Genomic DNA, 23,925 nt, shown 5'->3' on the forward strand with positions numbered 1-23,925 from the left:
TACCACCTTCCCAGTCTAACACAACTAGACTGCCATTGTGTAAATGCACATACTTTTACTGGTTTGTTGTTTAGCTTTGTACCTTCTGTGAAAAAAGAGTTTGGTGGCACTAATGAATAGTTGGAGCAAGATTACAGGAAGACTGTTACACTTATTTAATAACACATTTTTTCCTAAGTGCCACAGCAGTACTCATTTGCATACTAACAAATAAATGTGCTAATTATAAATCAGGCAGGATCAGGTCTGGTGGGACCTCTGCTAGGCAACACTTAGCCATTTCATATGTACAGAATGTACTGAAAATAATAAAGTGGCATATTATTATGTACACGTAATCTAGGCTTTTCATTAATGCAGATTGTATTAGCAAAGTTTGACAGCCCACGTTCCTGACTTGACCTTCAAGGCATCATATCAACTAACTCCATTTAACTGATTGTTCTCCTCTACTCTCCCCATCTGGAATTATCTTTCACAACCAAGCATATATCTATCTTCAGTCTTTCAACCACTATGTTCAATTCACTAAGTTGTCACAATACTTTTGTAGTGTACCAGGGAAATAAATGTTTGTGGGTGTTGAGGTCCCCCGCCTATGAAACTTACCCAGATGTTCTGTGGCTATTTCCAAAGCTTTTCCAGAAAGAAACAGTTCAAATTTATCCAGTTGGAAAAAAACAGTTGGTGACTTTTTCAGCTACAAAATGAAACTTTCTTCCTCCTAATATAAAAAATAAGACAGAAAAGAGGACTGGAGCAGGACTTAAAACCTCAAGTTTATGTTGTCTCTTCTTCTGGATTTGGAAAAAGGATCACCCTAGGGCTTAGGACACAATCCTCAAGGCTCCTTATTAGAAACTACTCTCAACTCCATTCTCTATGGACCAAGTCCTCCCTACCGGTTTATATTGTATTCACTGATTTTCTGGGATGTATAAAATTATATATAATCAAGTATAAAAGCAAACTTTATGTTTCTGTTGTGTTTTTATTCCAGCTAGAAAACTAAAATATCAATTTCCAGATAAAAAATTCACCTTCCTTCATATATAACAGGTGTGCATTGAATTTCTATGTAATCCAATGGCCAACCAATTCAGGTGATATTTGAAGAGCTTTAATAATAAAAGTAATAGTAGAGTTATTATTATTTGTCAGGCACTGTTTGAAGCTCCTCTTCTGTATTAACTCCTTAAATTTATTTTCATAATAAAATTGTCAGGTAGGTAAGTTTCTGATTCTTTTTGCATAGATGAGGGAACGGATGACAGAATATTTCAGTGATTTAATCAGTGCCACACAACCTAGTGGTAGTAGAGCCAAGTTCATACCAAAACACTTTTGCTTTAGATGTCATATTCTTAACCACTGCATTACATTCTCTTTTAGAAATTATGAGGAGCAGTAGAAAAAATTGACATGCAGAGATCTTGACCAGAAATTGTCTTCTCAAATTTCTATTACTCTCACTTCCCACCAATCTCAGCAAATGTCCTCACCACCTATTTGCTTCTACCTCCCAACGCCTACCACTAAACCCAGAGATAACTCTGTGGCCCTCAACAAGTTCCAAACTTAGAGACTATAGACATGTTAATTTCTTGCTTGTCTGTATCTTCAACCAATCCTTCTCTACTGACTTCTTTTGATTTTCAAATATGTTCTGGTCTTTCCAAGGTTCAAACAGACAAAACAATCCCCCCTGGATCCTTTAGCTCAGTTTAAGGATCGGTTTCTAAACAATCTCACTCCTACCATTAAACACAAATTTCTTGAATAATCTACATTTCTGTCTCCATTTCTTCACCTCAACCCACTCCAATCTGTCTTCTGCCCCACACAACTCTACTGAAATAGCTTTGATAAGGTCACAATGACACTCTTATTGCTAAATACACTCTTCTTGGCAACTCCACTGCATTCACCTCAGATGATCACTCTTCTTAATGTACTCTCCACCCTTGAGTTTGAAGAACCCCCACTCTCCTGGGTTTTCTTCTATCTTTACTATTATCCTATTTCATTCTTTCTGAATCTCTTTTTATGGATCTTCCACATAACATTTAAATATTTGTTGTTATGTTACAGAGCTTTCTTTGCCTACTCAACTCTCTCCCTAGAATAAAATTATGTACTTTCATGAGTTCAATTACTATCTTTATGCTGTAGGTTCTCAGTCTCTTATCTCTAGTTTAGCTCGCTCTTCTGAGCTTTAAACCATACACCTAAATTATTATTTGTTCTCTCCACTTGTATATCTCCTAAATTCCTCATCAAAAACCAAATTCATTGCCTATCAACCCTACCACCTTAAACCAACCTTGATCCTCCTACATTTCCCCTTACCTGAATAAATTGAAAACTGAAAAACACTATCAGTTTTTGTCATTTTTAACATCCCCCATCTCTCTTTCTTAAGATCCTGTTATTTAAGTCCTATATGTTCTCCATCTTTAATGTCTCTCCAATAGATCTACCTCTATCACGCAATTCTAACCCATCACCATGGCTCTCTATGTACTTTTGTTCCCTCCAAACAGTCCCCCATACTAATACTTTCCAATGAATTCTTGATCCTCTTAGTTTAAGGTTCAAAATTACTAACATGTCCTATAATGCCTGAACTTGTGAGTTCTTATGTTGTACCCCCATTCCCTTCTTTCAGCTCTATCTGAAGCTCCAAGTTGCTTCTTGCCTCATTCCCTCACCCCATGCCTGTATTCTCTGAAGCCAATCATCTCCTCATCCTTTTAACTCATGTTCTGATTTCAGATCTCAATTTAAATGCTCCTTCTTCAAATAGGTCTTCTATCACCTCTAAAATTTAGGTTAGATCTTTTATAGTGGCATCTTATAGCCACCTACACATCTTTTATGAAAAAATTTATTGCAACTACTTATCTTTACTATTATCCTATAAATTCTATGAGGACAGGAACCATGTCTGTCTTCTACTGTATTCTGAATGATTAGAACAGTGCCTGAATAGTATTCAATAATTTGATAGCAATTTAATTAGCAGTAGAATAAAAAGTATACACAGAAGAATTAATTTGGGGTGACTGTAAGGATCATATAAAATTGTGTTTTTTTTGTGTGTGTGGTGCTGGGGATGGAACTCAAAGCCTTGTGCATGGTGGGCAAGTGCTCTACCACTGAGCTATACTGTCAGCCCAAAGAGAAAGCTACTTTCTGACTGAATTTTCAAGAATGAAAAGAGGTAGGAGGCATTTGAAACACCATGTTTAAAGATATAGAGGTAGGAAGTTTGAGGCCTTAAAGTACAGGTTTTGTCCAGAAACTTAGAGTTGTCCACTATTGCTATACCACAGGAGGGAGTGGTAGAAGGTGAGACTAGCAATGTGGCTTGGGCACAATGTGAAGGTGTTTGTGAGTATCATCTGATTAATGATGTCTGGCAACATCCAAGAAAAACAACAAGTGTGATTTTGTTTTATGAAAAATTCAGAGTTTCGTGCAGACTAATAGGTACCAGAAATACAAACATCAGAAATACAAAGCAAAAAAGGCTATAAATAATTGCTTTTTTTCTCTTTTTTTGGTTCCACTTCTCTGTTCTGAGCTCCTTAGAGACCTTACTCCCTATTTCTAGTGACCAGAGAGCATGTCTTGAACCTGTGTGACTTTCTGAGGCACCATAGAAATGATTGAGTACAAAGACAAAGGAATGAGAAGTCATGTCTGGCACTTGCAGACCTGTCACCACAATTCCCAAGGCCGGTAGAAAAATGGTGTCTCTTCATGCTCCTTTTGTATTCCTTTTTCAGTTTGGTAAATCACATAACAACTTTCATTGGATTTGCCATTTCTTCAGGAGTCTTGGACTTTACTAGAGGAGATTTGTAAGTCTTCAGGCAATTGGTATTCAGTATTGTAATGTCTGATTTTTTTTTAAAGAGGCATATTTGGAAACAGAGGACACTGACACTGACCTTTTCTCTGAGTGGCTGCCTTTGCATACGTCATAGCAAATGCATTTAGGAATTGCTCATTCGTGAGGGCTGTTCAGAGGCAGGGGAAGGAAAGTGTCTTGGGAATTGACAAGCAGCAAAGCAATGCAGAAAGGAACAGGGACATTCAGACATGATGAATAGGGTCATTTTTGCTTTGAAATGATTGTTGTTTCCTCATTTGGGGAATGGATCCATATATGCTTAAGTTCTTGGTTGAATATGTATCTGTTTGTTTTGATGCAAAGGATCATAAACATGCACATGGTTTTAGTCTCATTTCTGTTCTCAACTACCTGACTGACCTTTGGAAAGTCCTCTCTCTGGGTATTAGTTTCATCCTCTGTAAAATGAGGAGGTTAGACTAAATTATCTCTATACTCCCTTCCCACTCTGACATTTGACAATTCTATGATTTCTAATTGGGTACATTTATGCATGTTGTGATGGAAGCATGAGAGTATATGACTCGAAGGTGCATAGTAGAAATAGTGCAATTTATTTTCAACTAACACAGTGGTTTTGTGTATGTGTTTTGATGTATAATTCATGAAGTTTCCCAATTTCCAGCATAGAGTTTGTGACAATAAAATTACATTCTGCCTAATTGGTTCACTTATCTTGTGTGTGTGAGTAGGGTGTTTATTATGGAAGAGTGTGTTATCTAAGATGGGTCACCTGAAGATGGTGGTAGGGGCAGGCTTCTGTTTGAGAGGAGAAAATGGGAGAATGGAGAGGAAGGGGAGAAAACAGCTTTAAGCAATATGCTTGATATAAGTTTGTGAAAAACACTAAGCACAGTTATGAGCTTGTCAACTACATTGAAGTCAGTCTCTGCTTATTGAACCTCTCTGAGGTAGGCCCCCAGGCTATCTATTTGTTCATTTCTTCATTAATAGAGGAAGGAGTAGTGTTGAAACTTTTCTTCAGGTTTGGGGAAAAGGAAGTGATGCAATAAAAGCATCCTATAGGTCTCCTTTCTTCTTCCCAAATTCCACCCAACTGGCAGAGGAGATCCAAGTATCCAATGACTTACTTTTCCTTCTTCCTCTTCCACAAACATCTTTAAGAGCAACAGGACACAAAGAGACCAAGGGCTAGATTACTAATAGCATCGCTGCCCCATCTTATTCCAGGCATCAAGTCTTTTTTTTGTTGTTGTTTATGATCCCCTATATAACCGTTCTCATATTTATATATCCTTGAGAAGAATCATATTTTCTTTCATTCTCAGGTACTCTCTAATGATCAACATGCTATCTTTTATGCATGAACCATATTTTGTCAATCTTTAGTTCCATGCTTCCCCACAACTTCAGAATATTGTTTCAATATAAAGGGATGCAAGAAAGTAAAATTTAGAACACATAAGCACCAGCATTGGAAATAGCTATATGGAACACATGTCACTTAGGTAAAGCAAATACATGCACGTGGAAAACTTCAGATCTTCAAATTGTGCTTTTACGACTGAATAAAAACAAATAATAGAATGAAAAGTGGAACAGCTAATCAGTCAGAGTTTGGAGGGTGTTTGTCATAAAAGGCTTCCTGGAAGTCTTGGGAACGTGATAGTTTCCACACCCATAATTGCTTCATAATCAGGCCATCCCAGGGGTCCATTTGTAGTCGATGTTTCAATCTCAGAAATAATTTGATATTTTCATTTGTGGTATGGAATAATTAGTCTGTTAAGTAATATTTATTGTCATGTGGGTCTTAGGGAGCATGTTGTCCTTAAAGACAGCTGGCAGGGGAACAAGGTGCTTGCAAGCTTCTAATTGGCTTGGGAAAGGATGAAATTCTGCCACCTGAAGTGCCAAGGGAACAAGTACAGAGTGTACTTCTTTCTAATGAGATTTGGTGGTTTGTGGAGAAAGGGGGGGGGGTCTTCCTGATTTTCAGTTACTTGCATAGAGTGTCCAGAAAGTCAGAATTGGGAGTACAGAGTGAGGGTCAGAGTGACCCAGCATTTTATCAACCTTTAAATTTCTATTGAATTCCCTCAGAAACAACCTGAGGCTTGGGTCTATTGGGACAATAGACACCTCCTCAGAGGAAAAAGCTTTCTGCTGAGAGACAAGAGCTACATGTCCTAAATCTGGCTTGAAATCTTATTTTCAGTGAGACTTTGAACCTATTATTTCCCTAATATGGGCATTAAATTTCTTATCTGTTAAACACAAAGAACTTCCTTCCCTAGTTATGCAACCCACCAGATGATATTAGAATATGTCAGTCTTTATATCGATCATATAACAGTTTGGAAAGGTAGTAATATGGAGATAGAAGTGCTGTGAGTTGGAAAATTGAAAATGTCATACTGTGTCAGATAGACCAATCTGGAAGAGAATGTGATTATGGACTCTATCCAGTAAACTGAATTCCCTAATAGCCCTTCTTGCCACTTTCCCTCTTTCTCTTTTGTTATGGTTAGATGTAAGGTGTCCCTGTGAAGATCATGTGTGAGACAGTGCAAAATGGTTTAGAGGTATAATGATTGGGTTATGAGAGCCTTAACCCAGTCAGTGCATTAATCCCCTGATGGGATTGACTGAGTGGTCACTGTACGTAGGTAGGTTGTGGCTGGAGGAAGTAGGCATTGAGAGTGTGCCTGGGGTGTATATTTTGTATCTGGAAAGTGTAGCCTATCTGTGCTTCCTGATCATGTTCTGAGCCACTTTCTTCCACCACATTCTTCTACCATGATGTTGTACTTCATCTCAGGCCTGAGGAATGAATGCAGTCATCTACTAAGAACCCTGAAACCATGATCCCCCAGATACACTTTTTCAATCCTCTAAAATTTTTCTCATCAACTCTTTTAGTCACAGCATGGAAAAAGCCAACTAAAACACTCTTTGTTCATTGCTACTGTGTGACTTAATTGTACTACCACTTTATACATTGAAGGCCTATCCCCTCATATGATAGTATTCTGGAGACGATATTTTGTATGGAGATTAAGTCTCCATGAGGTCATGAAAGTGAAGTTCTCATGATGGAATTAATATCCTTATAAAAAGAGATACCAGGCAGCTAGTTCTTCTCCCCTGCCCCAAAATCAAGTCAGGACACAACAAGAAGGCTGCCTTCTACAAGCTAGAAAGTGTGCCTTCACCCATATTGGCAACCTGATCTTGCACCTTCAGCCTCCAGAGCCATGAGAAAGTTTTGTTACTGAAGATGCAATAGACCAAGATGATTATTATTTCTTAAACCGAGGCTGTCACATGGCTTGTAAGGAAAGGAAACCCAATATCACCAATCCAAGTTTACATTCTTGAGAATTGAAAAGAGTGTATTTTCAAGGTTGTTTTTTTTTTTCAGGACAATTCACCTTTTTATTTTATATAAAGTGAAGAACTGGCCTTGATTATCCAGCTCTGTTATCAACTCACCCCTTCTTGCAGACACACATACATACACACATACACACACACATAACACTCTGTGTATTTGTCACTAATCTTCACTCATAGAGATATTGGAAGACATACAACAAATTCAAAACTATTGGCTCCTTTTTGGGTATGAGTATAATTAGCTCATTAAACAGATTCTTCTTTGTGGGCTATCTTCTGAATTCCATAACATATGGTCACTATATCACCACGTGTATCATGAAATTCTATATTCTGTTACTGTGTTCCTTAAGAACTCTTGGCAGATAAAAATTAATTAAGCCACTATTAATTCATCACCTATGGCATGTAAGACCCTGTTCTGGATGCTGAGGTACAACAATGAATAAAAAAGAAAGACTTTTTTTTTGTTCTTACAATGCTTGCAATATAGTGGGGGGAAACAGACAATAAATATATAGGCAAATGAATTTAATAACATACTTTCAGTTGGTCATAAGTGCTATGAATAAAATATACAAAAGAATTGCTCTGTCAGTCACTACTTTAAATTAGCTTTTTATCTAAATGTACTAGGTATACACATAGTACATAAAGAAGATCAGTGTGTTTAAAAGTAGTGAAAAAGATAGTGAAAGCAAAAGGTAATCAAAGATAATGTTATGAGGAGTCCAGAAAGCTATGATGAGGAGTTTGGATTTAATTCTGTGGCAATATAAAGCCTTTTAGGATATTAATTATGTCCTATTGTCCCATATATAGTTTGAAAACTTGGGACTTCTTAATTGGTAAGAAGGGGAGAGAAAGGGTCTAATTAACACTTTACAAAGAAGCTTCTGGCTGCTTTCTGGAAGATGGAATATAGAGGGCGACAGTAAAAGTAGCAATCCCAATTGTAGATTATTGTAGTACTGTATTGTAGAACGCTACAATGAAGATGATAGTGGGTTGAGCTAAGACAGTACAGTGAAGGTAGAGAAAAGTCTTTGAATACTGGATGTCCTTTTAGGGTAGAGTAGGGAGATTTTTTTTTTAAGAGAGAGTGAAAAGAGAGAGAGAATTTTAATATTTATTTTTTAGTTTTTGGCCAACACAACATCTTTGTTTGTATGTGGTGCTGAGGATCGAACCCGGGCCGCACGCATGCCAGGCGAGCGCGCTACCGCTTGAGCCACATCCCCAGCCCCTAGATTTGATGCTTTGGATATAGGAGTGGTATACTTTGCCCTGTAATTATTGTCATCTCTGCGGTCCTTGCTCATCTTGGCCTTTCTGCTCAACTTACATCATTCAAATATAATTATTTCTTGGTTTCCAGTTTATCATTTTACAATTTCAACACAGTGTGCCATAGTTTGGGAAATTTTGCCAAGTATTCATTTGTATCTTTTAATCTGGAAACAATTTCTTCAGTTCTGGGAGTTTCCCTTTAATGATTTCTATGATTTCCTCCCCTCCATTTTCTCTCTTCTTTTTCCAGAAAATTTGGAATTCCTAAGTTGCACTTCCTGGTTTCATCCTCTATTTTAAGAAACACCTTTTTATTTCTTTAGTTTTTGTAAGAATGCCACAACTTCATTTCTAATACTTCTATTGAAATTTTATTTCTTCATTTCTAGTACTTCTATTGAAATTTTATTTCTTCTATCACTTAAAATCCCTGAGAGCTCTTTAATTTATTGTCCATTTTAAATAGTATACTGATCTTTTAATGACTATAATACCTTCTTTTATAATTCTGAAACATTTAATGATTAGCTGCAATCTGTTTTGTAGGGTTATTTTGTTCTTGTTTATTTTGATTTCTTCCTATATTAGTCAGGATTCTCTAGAGGAACAGAACCAACAGGAGGTATAATTATAAAAAGGGGATTTATTAGATTGGCATACACAACCAGAAACTGGATAGTCCACAGTGGCCGTCTGCAGGCTGGAGAGCTGGAGGAACCAGTAGCTGTGTAGTCCAAGAGGCTGAAGCCTCAGAACAAGAGGGATCAAAGATGCCACTCAAGTTCAAGACTGAAGGTTTCTGGAAACTTCCTGGAAAATCACTGGCAGAGTCTGCTTTGGAAGAGTGAGGAAATGAGAATCTGGTGTCCTCAGGCTTAATTAAGAGCCTATTCAAGGGCTGGGGATGTAGTTCAGTGGTAGAATGTTTGCCTAGCATGCATGAGGTCCTGGGCTTGATCCTCAGCACCACAATAAACAAACAAACAACTAAGTAAAATAAAAAGAACACATTCAAGAAGAATTGAGCTTGTATCTGTGGCTACTTTCTTGTTCTTCCAATTTTTCTCTCATCCAAGCCTCCAGTCTATTGGATGGTGCTGTCCATGCTGATGGAGGGTCTCCACTTCAGTTCTCTATCCCACATGCCAATCATTCCTAGACACACCCTCTTTAACACACCCAGAAGCCTCTTCATCTTGGCATCTCTTAATTCAATCAAGTTGACAGTTCAAATTAACCATTAAACTTCCTTTTATGATAGAATTGTTTTAATCACATGTCTTGGGATCCTGTGTGACACAAAGAGACTGATTAATTTTTTTTGTCAAGGTGAGCCTCACTGTTGGATGATTTGGTGAACTCCTAATTATTTTGAAATAATTTTCTATAAGTCTTATCAGGTTCTCTCAGAAAATCATTTCTCAGTCTTCCAAATGGGGATTATAATCTGTGTGTGTGTGTGTGTGTGTGTGTCCCATTTCCTCCATTTATCCATTGATGGACATTTAGACTATTTCCATATATTAACTACTGTTAATTATTGTACAATGAACAAGGACATACAGGTAACTCTTTGACATACTGATATCATTTCTTTTGGATATATACACAGTGGTTGGATTGCTGGATCATATGGTAATTCTGTTTCTAATTTTTTTGAGGAAACTCCAAGCTGTTTTCTATAATGATTACACTAATTTACATTCCCTCCAACCATGTGCAAAGTTTCTTTTCACAATATCTTTACAGGTACTTTTTACTTTTAGGCCTTTTTGGTAGTATCCATTACTTAGTGGAGTGAGGTGATAGCTCATTTGGGGTTTTATTTGCATTTCCCTGATGATTGGTTATGTTGACCATTTTTCATATACTTGTTGGTCATTCCTATTTTGTATTTTGAGAAATGTCTCTTTAGGTGTGTTGCCCATTTTAAAGTTGGTTTATTGAGCTGGGGGCAGTGGTGGATGCCCGTAATTCCAGTGACTCAGGAGTCTGAGGCAGGAGGATTGCAAGTTCCATTGTAAGTTTGAGGTCAGCCTCAGCAACTTAGTGAGACGCTATATCAAGTAAAAAATTTAAAAAAGCTAGGGTATGTAAGTCAGTGGTAAAGCATCCCTGGGTTAAATTCCCAGAATAGAAAAATAAATAAATAAATAAATAAATAGTAAATTTAAAAAATCGATCTATTGAGTTTTTCTGCAATTGAGTTTTGGGAGGGGAGAGCCTTACATATTCTGTTTTTCTTATTTTTTTTAAAAAAAATTTAGTCATTGATGCACCTTTATTTAATTTATTTATTTATATGTGAACCCAGGGCCTCTCTGGTGCCAGGTAAATGCTCTACAATGGAGCCACAACTCCAGTCCTTTAAATTTTTAATTTATTTGTTCTAAACAGTTATACATGACAGCAGAGTGCTCTTTGATTCAGTGTATACAAATGGAGCACAATTTTTCACTTCTCTGTATTCCTCACATATTCTTTTTTTAAAGAGAGAGAGAGGGAGGGAGGGAGGGAGGGAGGGAGGGAGGGAGAGAGAGAGAGAGAGAGAGAGAGAGAGAGAGAGAGAGAGAGAGAGAGAGAGAATTTTAATATTTATTTTTTAGTTCTCGGCGGACACAACATCTTTGTTGGTATGTGGTGCTGAGGATCGAACCCGGGCTGCACGCATGCCAGGCGAGTGCGCTACCGCTTGAGCCACATCCCCAGCCCATAAAATTTGTAACTGAACATCTTTTTTCCCTTTTTCTTTTTTGTGGTACTGGGGATTGAACCCAGGACCTTTTGCATGTGAGGCAAGCACTCTACCAACTGAACTATATCCCCAGCCCTCCTCACATATTCTTGATTTTAATCCTTCATCAGTTATATACATTGCAATTTTTTTCCTCCTATTCTGTAGGTTGTCTGCTCATTCTGTTTATGGTTTCCTTTGTAGAACAGAAGATTTTCAGTTTGATATAACCCCATTTATCCATCTTTGCTTGGCTTTTGTTTCCTATGAATTGTAGGTCTTTTCCAAATCAATCCTTGCCCATTCCAATTCCTGAAGCATTTCCTGTATGTTTTCTTCAGTAGTTCCATACTTTCAGGTCTTACATTTAATTCCTTATTCCATTTTGAGTTGACTTTTATAACTGGTGAGAAATAAAACCCTAGGTTAATTATTCTATTTTTGTATATATGATTTTCCCATCACCACTTATTGAAAAGACTGTCCTTTCTCAACTGCAAGTTCTTAGCACTTTCATAAAAAATTAGTTGACTGTAGATGTTTGGGCTTATTCTTTTTTTTTTTTTTTTTGGTAGAATCATTGGTTGATTTTATTTTTATTTATTTTATTTATTTTTTTTTATTGGTTGTTCAAAACATTACAAAGCTCATGATATATCATCTTTCATACATTTGACTCAATTGGGTTATGAACTCCCATTTTTACCGCAAATACAGATTGCAGAATCACATCGGTTACACACTCACGTTTTTACATAATGGCATATTAGTGACTGTTGTATTCTGCTACCTTTCCTATCCCCTACTATCCCCCCTCCCCTCCCCTCCCATCATCCCTCTCTACCCCATCTGCTGTTGTTCAATTCTCTCCCTTGTTCCCTCCCCCTTTCCCCTCACAACCTCTTCTATGTAATTTTGTGTAACATTGAGTGTCTCCTACCATTTCCATATGCTTTCGCTTCTCTCTCCCTTTCTCTCCCCCCACTCGTCTGTGTTTAAAGTTAATCTTTTCCTCATGCTCTTCCTCCCTGTTCTGTTCTTAGTTGCTCTCTTTATATCAAAGAGGACATTTGGCATTTGTTTTTTTAAGGATTGGCTAGCTTCGCTTAGCATAATCTGCTCTAATGCCATCCATTTCCCTGCAAATTCTATGATTTTATTATTTTTTAGTGCTCCGTAATACTCCATTGTGTATAGATGCCACATTTTTTTTTATCCATTCATCTATTGAAGGGCATCTAGGTTGGTTCCACCGTCTAGCTATTGTGAATTGTGCCGCTATGATCATTGATGTGGCAGTATCCCTATAGTACGCTCTTTTAAGATCCTCAGGGAATAGTCCGAGAACGGCGATAGCTGGGTCAAATGGTGGATCCATTCCCAGCTTTCCCAGGAATCTCCATACTGCTTTCCAAATTGGCCGCACCCGTTTGCAGTCCCACCAGCAATGTACAAGAGTGCCCTTTTCCCCACATCCTCGCCAGCACTTGTTGTTGTTTGACTTCCTAATGGCTGCCAATCTTACTGGAGTGAGATGGTATCTTAGGGTAGTTTTGATTTGCATTTCTCTGACTGCTAGCGATGGTGAGCATTTTTTCATGTACTTGTTGATTGATTGGATGTCCTCCTCTGAGAAGTGTCTGTTCAGGTCCTTGGCCCATTTGTTGACTGGGTTATTTGTTATCTTATTGTTTAATTTTTTGAGTTCTTTGTATACTCTGGATATTAGAGCTGTATCTGAAGTGTGAGGAGTAAAGATTTGTTCCCAGGATGTAGGCTCCCTGTTTACCTCTCTTATTGTTTCTCTTGCTGAGAAAAAAACTTTTTAGTTTGAGTAAGTCCCATTTGTTTATTCTTGTTATTAACTCTTGGACTATGGGCATCCTATTAAGGAATTTGGAGCCCGACCCCACAGTATGTAGGTCGTAGCCAACTTTTTCTTCTATCAGACGCAGTGTCTCTGATTTGATATCAAGCTCCTTGATCCATTTTGAGTTAACTTTTGTGCATGGCGAGAGAAAGGGATTCAGTTTCATTTTGTTGCATATGGATTTCCAGTTTTCCCAACACCATTTGTTGAAGATGCTATCCTTCCTCCATTGCATGCTTTTAGCCCCTTTATCAAATATAAGATAGTTGTAGTTTTGTGGATTGGTTACTGTGTCCTCTATTCTGTCCCATTGGTCCACCCGCCTGTTTTGGTACCAGTACCATGCTGTTTTTGTTACTATTGCTTTGTAGTACAGTTTGAACTCTGGTATCGCTATACCACCTGATTCACACTTCCTGCTTAGCATTGTTTTTGCTATTCTGGGTCTTTTGTTTTTCCATATGAATTTCATGATTGCTTTATCTATTTACAAGAAATGCCATTGGGATTTTGATTGGCATCGCATTAAATCTGAAGCTTAATTTGGCAGGATTCCACAGAATCTGCAGCAATGTTTCTCTCTGCTTGCTGGCCGCTTCTCGGCGGCGCCCCGCCATCTGTAGCTGCGGGTTGGGTCTTGAGGATCAGTCAGCCTGGATCTCCGGTAGCACAGTTGGCTCATGTTTGAGACTCAATTACCGGACCTCGGTGCTGGAAATCCTTCCTCTAGGTTTCTGTGCACCCCCATTTTGCTGTAAGTTCCTAACAAGATAGTTTTTTTGTTGTCGTTCTAACTCGTTATTCACCTGCGTAGTGGCGCGGTTCATGGGGTGTGATGCACTCTATTCTCGGCCATCTTCTCTTCTCCAAAGTATCCTCGGTTTATTCTTATACTCAATATTCTGTTCCATTGACAATACCATGCTGTTTTGATGACTGAAGCTTTGCTCTATGTTTTGAAGTCAGATTGTGTAATGCCTCCTGCTTTCTTGTATTTGCTCAAGATGATTTTGTCTATTCCAGGGTTTTCATGGTTCCATACTAATTTTAATATTGCTTTTCCTATTTCTATGAAGAATTTCATTGGTATTTTGATAAGAATTACATTAATCTGTAGATCAGTTTGGGTATTATGGTCATTTTAACAATATTGACTCTTCCAACCCATGAACACATGGTGTCTTTCCATTTTCTTTTTGCATCCACTTAAATTTTATCCATGTTTATATTTTTAATTATAAAGGTATTTCACCTCTTTGGTTAAATTTCTAGATATTTTATTTTTTTTTAGCTTTTGGAAGTGGGATTGCGTTCATGTTATTATATTATCTGTCTCTGTCCACTAATATATATATGCATATGAGAAAAGGAACTTTATCTCTGTTGTTCACTCTGCATTCTTACTGTCAAATACAATAAACATTCTGTAAATAGTTGTTGAATAAGTAATTTTCTTGTGTATTTTAGCATATGAGAAAATTAGATTTGTAGTCATAATATCTGAAAGTGTTTATGGGACAAAATAAAAATAGGCATATAATAAATTAGACAAAAATGGGATAATTAATGACTCAGGGGAAATGTGTACAAGATAATATACATAAATAGAACATAGACCTTAATTTTTTAAATTCATATTTAAAGTTTTATTTAAAAACAGCTGGCTGGAGCTGGGGTTGTAGCTCAGTGGCAGAGCAATTGCCTAGCATATGTGAGGCACTGGGTTCGATCCTCAGCACCACATAAAAATAAATGAACAAAATAAAAGTCCATTGACAACTAAAAAATCTTTTTAAAAAACCCAGCTGCCTATACTTAATTGATTTGAATGGACTAAAAACAGCTATATGGAAATCAGTTCATAGGTAGTCCAGGTGAGAAAAAATTATGACCTGTTAGAGTAGAAAGAGGTGATCATGTATTTAGTCCATTTCTCCTGCTATAACAGAATATCAGAGAGTGAGAAAATTAAGTAGTAATGGTTTATTTGATCGTGTTTCTGGGGGCTGGGAAGTTTAAGATTGAGGGGATACATCTGATAACAAATTCTTATTGTAACATTACATGGTGGAAGAACAAATGAGCATGTTTGGAAGAGAAAAATAAGGTGGAACTTGTCTTTTTATCAGGAACCCACTCCCATGATCACAGTATTAATTCATTCATGAGGGCAGAGCCCTGTTGACCTAATCATAACTTAAAAGTTCCACCTCCTAATACTGGAACCATGGAAGTTAAAACCAGCATGATTTTTGGAGGGGACATTCAAATCATAGCAGACCAGAATCAAGGGGAATTTAGAATGTAGAATTAGGTGGACTTGATAATGTTTGGGTAAAGGAGGAGGTGAGAAAGAAGGGGGTGTTAAGGATGACCCATACTTTTCTGGCTAAATGGGTAAGTGGCACCCTTCACTCAGATGGTCAGACTAACTTGGAGGGTGACAAGAATAACTATGCATGTTTTAGTCAGATTTTTTTCATTGCTGTGACCAAAAGACCTGACAGGAACAATTAGAAGAGGAAAGTTTTATTTGGGGGCTCATGTTTTCAGAGGTCTCAGTCCATAGATGGCCAGCTCTTATTCTTGGGGCTTGAGGCAGGAAAAAACATCATGGCAGAGAGTGTGGTGGAAGGAAAGCAGATCAAGACAATATACCAGGAAGCAGAGAGAGAGGCTAAGCTCAGCTCACCAAATATATATCCCAAAGGCACACCTCTGATGGCCCACCTCCTCTATCCACAACCTACCAGCCTGCAGTTACCATCAGTTAATCCCTATCAGAGAATTAATTCACTGCTTGGGTTAAGGCTTTCATAACAATCATTTGTCCTGCAAACTTTGCTTTGTCTCACACATGAGCTTTTTGGGGACACCTCATATCTAAACCATAACAATGGGAAACAAATAGTAACATTAATTTGCCCTGTTGCTTCCTTGACTGCCTAAAAGACTATTTTGACCCAAGAATTATAAATAACAAAGTTTTGGCTTGAGTTGCTCGGATTTCCACTATCTTATTTTGCTCTTCTTAATAGACTTAGCTAAGTAATATAGTGAAAAAATATTTTTATTACTTTTACCTGACACAACAAACTCTTAATAGAAGTATAGCTTAGTTTAAATAGGATCAGTTGAGTGTGTAAACTCCATTGACTAGGTATGACATAACTTGGGTTTTAGACTTGGCTTTGTCATTATCTAACTGTGTGACTTAGGACTAGTCATATAACTTCACTATTCCTTTATGTAAAATCAGTTTGTTTACATAATAATTATACTCTGGCTAATATATTCTGTGACTGAGAAAGTAGAGAAGATCCATGTTTATTTTGAGATCAAAAGAGCTCCTACAAATAAATAATGTATAAATACATTCTGGATGGGAACTTATAATGTATTGGCATATAAAGCCACTAAGAGTAGCTACCATTTAATGAGAGCTTATTATGTGCCATTTGCTGTTTTATTGTTTACCATCACAATAACCATATAAAGTATTACTATCTCATTTTATAGAGGAAAGATGAGACTCAGAGAGGGTAAATAGGCCAAGGTAACACTGGTCATAATTGGTAATTCCAAGAATCAAACACAATTTTGTTTTACTGTAAAGCCAATATATTTTCTACTTTAAAATACTGCCTTTTGTGCATAGCAGGTTGCCTCTGAAACATGTCACTGGGCTCTGACTCATTGAGTCTTAGAAGTGGAAGAAAAGCTCTGCAAATCATCTGTCCAATCTCTTGTTTTATGGATGCAGACAATGAAGAGCAGAAATGGGATGTTATTAGCCAAAAGTCAGATAGCTGGTTAGTGTCAGATCTGACACCAAGTCCCATCTCTTAGCTAACCTATCCTTTGCTCTTTCTAATTAGGGAACCTAAATATAGAGCCTGACCCTTATTGGTATAAATGTACAACTACATATCTTACGTGGGTTTTAGGACAATAAACATGTTAACATGCATATGGAGGAAAAATGTTTACATAAATATAACATATGATTAAGGAAAGACAACCTATTTACACAGTAGCCTGCCTTTCTTTCTTTCTTTCTTTCTTTTTTTTTTTTTTTTTTGGTACTGGGGATTGAACTCAGGGGTTCTTGACCACTGAGCCACATTCTCAGCCCTATTTTTTATGTCATTTAGAGATAGGGTCTCACTGAGTTGCTTAGCGCCTCACACAGTAACCTTTCAATTAGCTTCAGATTCACCCAGGGGAGAATGATTCTGCATTATATGCTGTGCATTGCTTTCGTTCAGCACTTCATAGTTGCCTCATGATTAGCTGTTTTTATGGAGAGAAGTCCAAGGAGCTAAAAAAATGCCTCAGTCTTTCCAGAAGAAAAAATTGGGGGAGATGAGTGAAATGCTAAATGTATCCTTGAAAAAAAATAGCAAGAAATTGTAGGTGAGTAGAGTGGACTTGTGTATTTTGTTGAAGTCACACAAAGAGTGGAGTAGAGGGGAGTGAACAATAGGGTAGGTTCTTTCACTGAGAGCCACTGAATTGGGCCATAAAAACTGATCTATGTTGACATGTCTGCCTGGGGCCTATAACTTGAAAAACTTTAGGCAGAGCAACAAGTTTTTCTTTGAGTAACTCTAAATTGCTTTTCACATTTCTATTTTATGTCTGCAGAGGGTAAGAATGTAGCAGGCAGAAATCAGAGCTGATGAATTCTAAGCTTACATAAACTAAGGTTCCCAATCCTGGAGCTTTTCTTTTTCCCTGTCAGTAGACTTAGTAAAACAAGACAGATGGTCCTGAGTCCTCCTAACTCCTGTCCCATTACTCAGGGATTTTGGAGACTGGACATTGTGATGGCTTTGTTGAAATAGAAGAGGATTTAGTGGGCTAGGGTGTGAGGGGGGAGAGGCAGAGGGGATGGAGGGCATCATAATCAAGTGGATGACTTGTGTTCATAGGAGATGTGAGAGGAGGAAGCACAGAGTTCAGCCCCTGCAATTGCCAACAAGCAATTACCCCTCCCACTTTCCTGAAGACCCTGCAGAAACCCAGTGTGCACAGTCATCCTGGCCCTGAAAGTTTAGTCCCAGAGAAGGATCAGAGCAAATGCTTGTAGGTTTGACTTAGCACTCACCTTTATAGTGCTGTTGACTTTTTAAAATTGCAGAACTTGAGCAATTTACTGAATCATACATTGCAGATATCAAGCATTCTGAGTGCCTGTCTGACCTTTTTAAGGTACAGTCATGGGTTTTTTGTGGCTTGAGGTTATTTCACAAATATATTTCTTTTATTTGTTCCTACTGATTACATGGCCATCTAGCCTGTCAGTATCTAATGGTGTGTTTAGCCATCCCCCGCAACCAGGAAGTGGGATTTTTTTTAATGGAATGCCCTTTTCTCTTTCAGCTGTTCACATCTTTCATCAAACTCCACACACCTTTCAAGGTCCATATACAGTCCTACCTCCCCCATGAAGCCTTTCTTCTCCGCACCTCCACCCTGATCCATGTCCATGATTGAAATCGGCCCCCTTTCTTTGTTCTTTCATGTTTATTTCCATGAAAGAACGAATTATACTTACAATGTCTTCCCTAATATATTATATGTTCTTTGTGGGCAGAAATTGGGTTTAACGCATAAGTGAATCTTCTAAGCATATAAGATCATGATTTATAGATGTACACATAAAGCAGATGAATATTTGAACAGCAATGTGATGAACATTTTTGCATAATTTATTCTCATTTATTTTGAATTATATCCTTTGGGATATCTTCCTGAAATGGAGTTGACTGGGTAAAGAGCAGTTACATACCATCTTAGTATGTTCTAAAAATGCACTTCACCTGCATCTATTTACCTACTGACCTGTTTCTTAATAGTGATCTGTATTCTAAACATATCTATCATGTTGGGGAAAACTTTGTGTTTTAATTTGTATTTTGCTGAGGTGATATTTTTTTCAGGTGATTATATACCAAATGTGCTCCCTACAGTGCATGGTGTCTATTATTTGTGACCAGAAGAATGTATCAAGGAAGCTTCATATTTTGATCTCCTACATTACATTATTTCTTTATATGTTTTGACTAGGGTGCTTTAAAAATTCTTCTCACTACCCATATTATCCTTTTTTAGTTATTTCCTCTTTGACATTCATTTTTATAGTACAGTGTACAAAATATTTTTAGTCATGTATTTGGACACATCATCCTAGTTCTCAGTACTATTGTGGCTTAGATTATACCTCAGTTTTTCAAATGGCCACAATAGCTGGATAAACAATTCTATTCTGTTTGGGGCTTTTTATTGTATGATTTCACCAGATAGATTTTTGTGCTTAACTTTTTGATCCATCTGAATTTATTGAAGCATATGATATGAGTTTCTTATCCAAATTCATTCTCTTCTTACTATTACAATTTTCCTGATAGCAATTATTTGTTAAGATCTTCCTCTCTCTTGTTCTCTTGCTGTTTATGTGTGTGTGTGTGTGTGTGTGTGTGTGTGTGTGTCTGTTTTAGTTTTTATAAGACTTTGACTTTCTTTAGAATGTGCCATTTCCTTGATCAATCTTTGTTTTTTAATATTTATTTTTTAGTTTTAGGTGGACACAATATCTTTATTTGATTTTTATGTGGTGCTGAATTTCGAATCCAGTACCTCATGCATGGTAGGCGAGCGCTATATACCACTGAGCCACAACCCCAGCCCATCAATCTTTGTTTTTAACCCAATGCCCAACAGGTTTTTATATGTATGGCTTTGCAATAAAGTTTAAAATCTAAGAGGCTTTCTGCCATCATTACTTAAAATAATATCTTTTGGCATTTTTGGCTTCTTATCCTTCCAGGTGAATCTAATCAATTTATTATGGTCTGTAAAATATCCTGTAGAATTTTAAATTGATATTACATTAAATCTATACATTAACTTAAAAAGTATCATCTTTATTACATTTTAGCTTTGCCAGTCAGACAAAAGGTATTTCTTTCCATTCATCCAAGTCTTTATTTCTCCAATTATGCTTTTATCATTTCCTTTGAATATATTTCTTTTGTCATTGCTAAATTTTTCAAAGTACTTCTAAATTGGTGATCTCATCCGGTGCTTAGGGTTTTCTGCTGTAGGTCAGTAGAAGGATGTAGATACAGCCAAGGATGGCTGATCTACAATGGACTTTTTATTCTCCAGTATTTATCATGATATTTTTGTTTGATAAAAGCTTTATTGAGATACAACTCACATATCAGAATATATATAATATATAATACATATTTTATATTATATATATATACATATATTATACAATTCAATAGTTGTTTAACGTACTCCAAGCTTTGCATCCATCACTGTGATCAATTTTCAAACATTTTCACCACTCAAAAAACAAATTTTATTCCTCTCATTTTTATACCACTCTTCAAGACCCTACCAACAAATAGTGTAGTTTCTAGACATTTCACACACATTGAATCATACAATAAAATAGACTTTTAAGAAGAAATAGAATCATACAACAACATAGACTTTTAAGACTTATTGAGCACCTAAATATACATTAAGCAATTTAAATTTTTCTGTTTAATTTTCAAAAGTCATTTAAATTAGGTAATATGATTTCTACTTTAGATAAGGAAATAGGTAGCAGAGAGGTTAAACAATCTGGCCAATTATTCTCTTAGGATGTGTGGGGATACTTTGACCAAATCTTTTACCACATACCATGCTGTTGTCTCAGTGCTCCTAACTGCCTTGTACAGAGAACAAACAGAAGAGAAAAAAGAAGGGCAGAGTGGTTTGTACAGCATAAACTCACAGAATCATAGAAATTTGCTTTTCAAATTCTCTCCATCAGATACTGAGAATGACCAGTGATCTTTGTGCAGTTTGACTCACAGTGTCATGGGAAATTAGAGTTCAAAGCTGAAAAGAGCCTCAGGGACCACGTAGTTTAGCTGCTCCATTTTATTGATGAAAAAATTAGGACCCAAACAAGCAAGCAATTTGCTCAAGGTCATACAGCTTAAATATAGTGACAAAGAATTACCTTTCATTTATTATGAGAGAAATGAATGTACCAAAGGTGAAAGTTTCCTCCACAATAACTTCAGAAAACAAGTTAAGAGTAAAGCAAAATAGTCTTATGAAAAGGTCACTGAATTTGATCAGGAGATTGGGGTTCCAGCACCAACCCTGCTACTTGGTTCACTGAGACCTTAGACAAGTCATATGATCTCTCTGGGTTTCTATTTCTTTACTTAGAAAAAAAGTGGATCAGAATCGATGATTTTTTGGAAGGCTGGCACTTACCAAAAATCTGAGAAATTTTTATTGAATGGGTAAATAAGTGAAACTTTGCTTAAGTTTCAAATGTTAGCCTATATTTGGAAGATTCACAGTGAACTATATAACTGAAGAACTGAGAAAGGTAGTAATCAACTTTTTAAAGAATGAGTACTCTAAATTTAAATGCTTTTAAAAATGGGTACAGGAGTGAACTTTTTAAAAAATATGAAAAGTCACTTCTTCATCAAATTGAATTGCCCATTCATCTCCAACAAGTAAATATATCCAAGACATGTTAGCCAAAATAATAATAAACCGTTTCTGGTTGCTATCATGACAGCAGTTAAAGCAGTGGAGTGTGTGGATAGGAGTATCAAATCATTTCCTTTATAGTCTTAATTTTACATGTTTGTTTCCTTTGGGAAGAAAAAGCAATTCAATCTTATTTTAAACAAAAAAAGATTTCACCATGTTTTAAGGACTAACAGTCACTTAGTCATTCAAGTATTATTTACTGAATGCCTACAATGCCTGCGGATGCCAGGGGAAAGAATTATCCTAAAATGTGAGATGTAAAAGATGACACAAGAATGTGAAACTAACATTAAAAAGCCTGTCTTTCTCATCATACAAGGTATGTGAACTGCCTGGAGCTGTTTGTTTAAACCTTCACAGGTTGAAACTTTCACAGTGGAGAGGTAGAGCAGATGATGTGTGTGTGTGTGGGGGGTGAGTGGGAAGGCAAGGAGTGCAGCTCTGTAAGCACGAGCTGGCGCAGGCAGCAGAAAATGATCACATTGACGCATTCCTCCTCCCTCTCCCACCTTCCATGATGGAATAATAATAGGGATCCGTTCCATGTGTATTATATCACCCTTCAGAGTTTACGGAGTGCGTTCACATTCATTATTTTATTTGATCTTCATGCCAACCCTAAAAGAGGCATAGGGAGTACTGTTTTCTCTTGTTTTTGAGATAAGAAAATATGGGACTCAAAGAGAGGCTACAAACTATCTTGAGGACTCGAACTCATGTCTTTGTTACAGAATGCAGTTGTCTGTCCATTAACCTTCATTCATCCCACTCTTTTCTTTTTCAATCTCCCCATTTGGAGGGATAAGTTGCAGAATATTCCACTGGGCAGGTTGCTGTGCTAAGCAGTAGCAGTAGCAGTTAATACCAGCAGTTTGGGTAGAAAACAACAATAACAAAATGAATTAGCACAACTGAGAGAACCTCTTTTCATTGGCTTTGGCCACACTTTAAATGTGTGGGAAGGGGAGTAAGAGTGTGGGGCATAGGAATTATAATTCTACTGGTTTTTCTAAGGTCCACTATCTATCAATCTAAAATGATACCAATTGCATATACACAATACCTCTGCTTCCACTTGGTGAAATACAGTGGAAAAGGTAAATAAATATACAAGTGGAGTTGTCCTGAAGGAAAGAAGATAATAATTCAGTGAGCACCTAATATGTACCCAGTGCTTTACTTGCAATATTTCATTTAATATTCACAATTGCCCCATAACAGAGGTCCTACTTGTATCCCTCTTACAGAGTACACTAAAGCTTAGGTAGGGTGTGCCCTAGGTCACTAGAACTAGTGATCTCCTGAGCCAGGATTCAAAAACAACCATAAGGTCTCAGAATCAGAGATTTTAACTATTAAATCAAGTAATGAATCTGTGTTTTGGGGTGAATTCAAACACACATGACTTTCTTTCTTTATTCTTTTTCTTCAGGGTTGGAGATAGAACCCAGGGCCTTATGTGTGCCAGGCAAGTGCCCTTTCACTGAACTACATTTCTAGTCCATGACTTTCTTTTTAAAAATATATATTTATTTATTTTTTAGTTTTAGCTGGACACAATATCTTTATTTTATTTTTGTGTGGTGCTGAACCCCGTGTTCCATGCATACTAGGTGAGCACCCTACCACTGAGCCACAACCTCAGCCCATGACTTTCTTCTTAATCAAAGTTGGGGTTTCCCTTCAGAGGTCCCCTTGTCCAGCCTCTAGTTAAACACAGGAACTATTTCTAGGCATGATTCACCAATGATTACCCAGTGATCCATAGGAGCTCAAAGTTGGTTTATATTCTGTAAATGAAGATGGAGCTACGTGGACTCATCCCTTATTTTATCTGGTGCTTCATCCATGGCACAGCCCTGGCATTTGTTTTTAGGCAGCAAGCTAGCATCATGGAGAGATAGCCTGTAACCTTTAGAGAGTGGGACAGAGCCCATGCACTTAGTGCCATATGACTTCAACCATTTGGGGACTTGGTCCTTTGCTCAGATATATCTGTTCACTAAGTCACAGTTAGTTTTGCATTTGCATTCCCTTTGTTCCAAGCATGGTCAAAAGAAATGGTAAGTGATGAGCCAGAAGCTGCAAGAATCCTGATGGTATTGGTTCTTCTGTGGTTGCTATTTCATATGACCCAATGATACCCTCAAACTTGATCCCAGTTTCTTA

The 23,925-nt window shown here is 37.1% G+C and overlaps 1 non-coding gene across 1 annotated transcript; it reads right to left on the bottom strand.

Annotated features, from left to right (window-relative positions):
- Positions 1-11,322: 11,322 nt before the first annotated feature.
- Trnav-cac (transfer RNA valine (anticodon CAC)) lies at positions 11,323-11,396 on the bottom strand. Its single transcript has one exon. It is a non-coding gene; the product is annotated as a tRNA-Val (tRNA).
- Positions 11,397-23,925: the final 12,529 nt, after the last annotated feature.

The sequence above is a fragment of the Urocitellus parryii genome, chromosome X (genome assembly GCF_045843805.1).
Source record: "Urocitellus parryii isolate mUroPar1 chromosome X, mUroPar1.hap1, whole genome shotgun sequence".
Taxonomy (NCBI): Eukaryota; Metazoa; Chordata; class Mammalia; order Rodentia; family Sciuridae; genus Urocitellus; species Urocitellus parryii.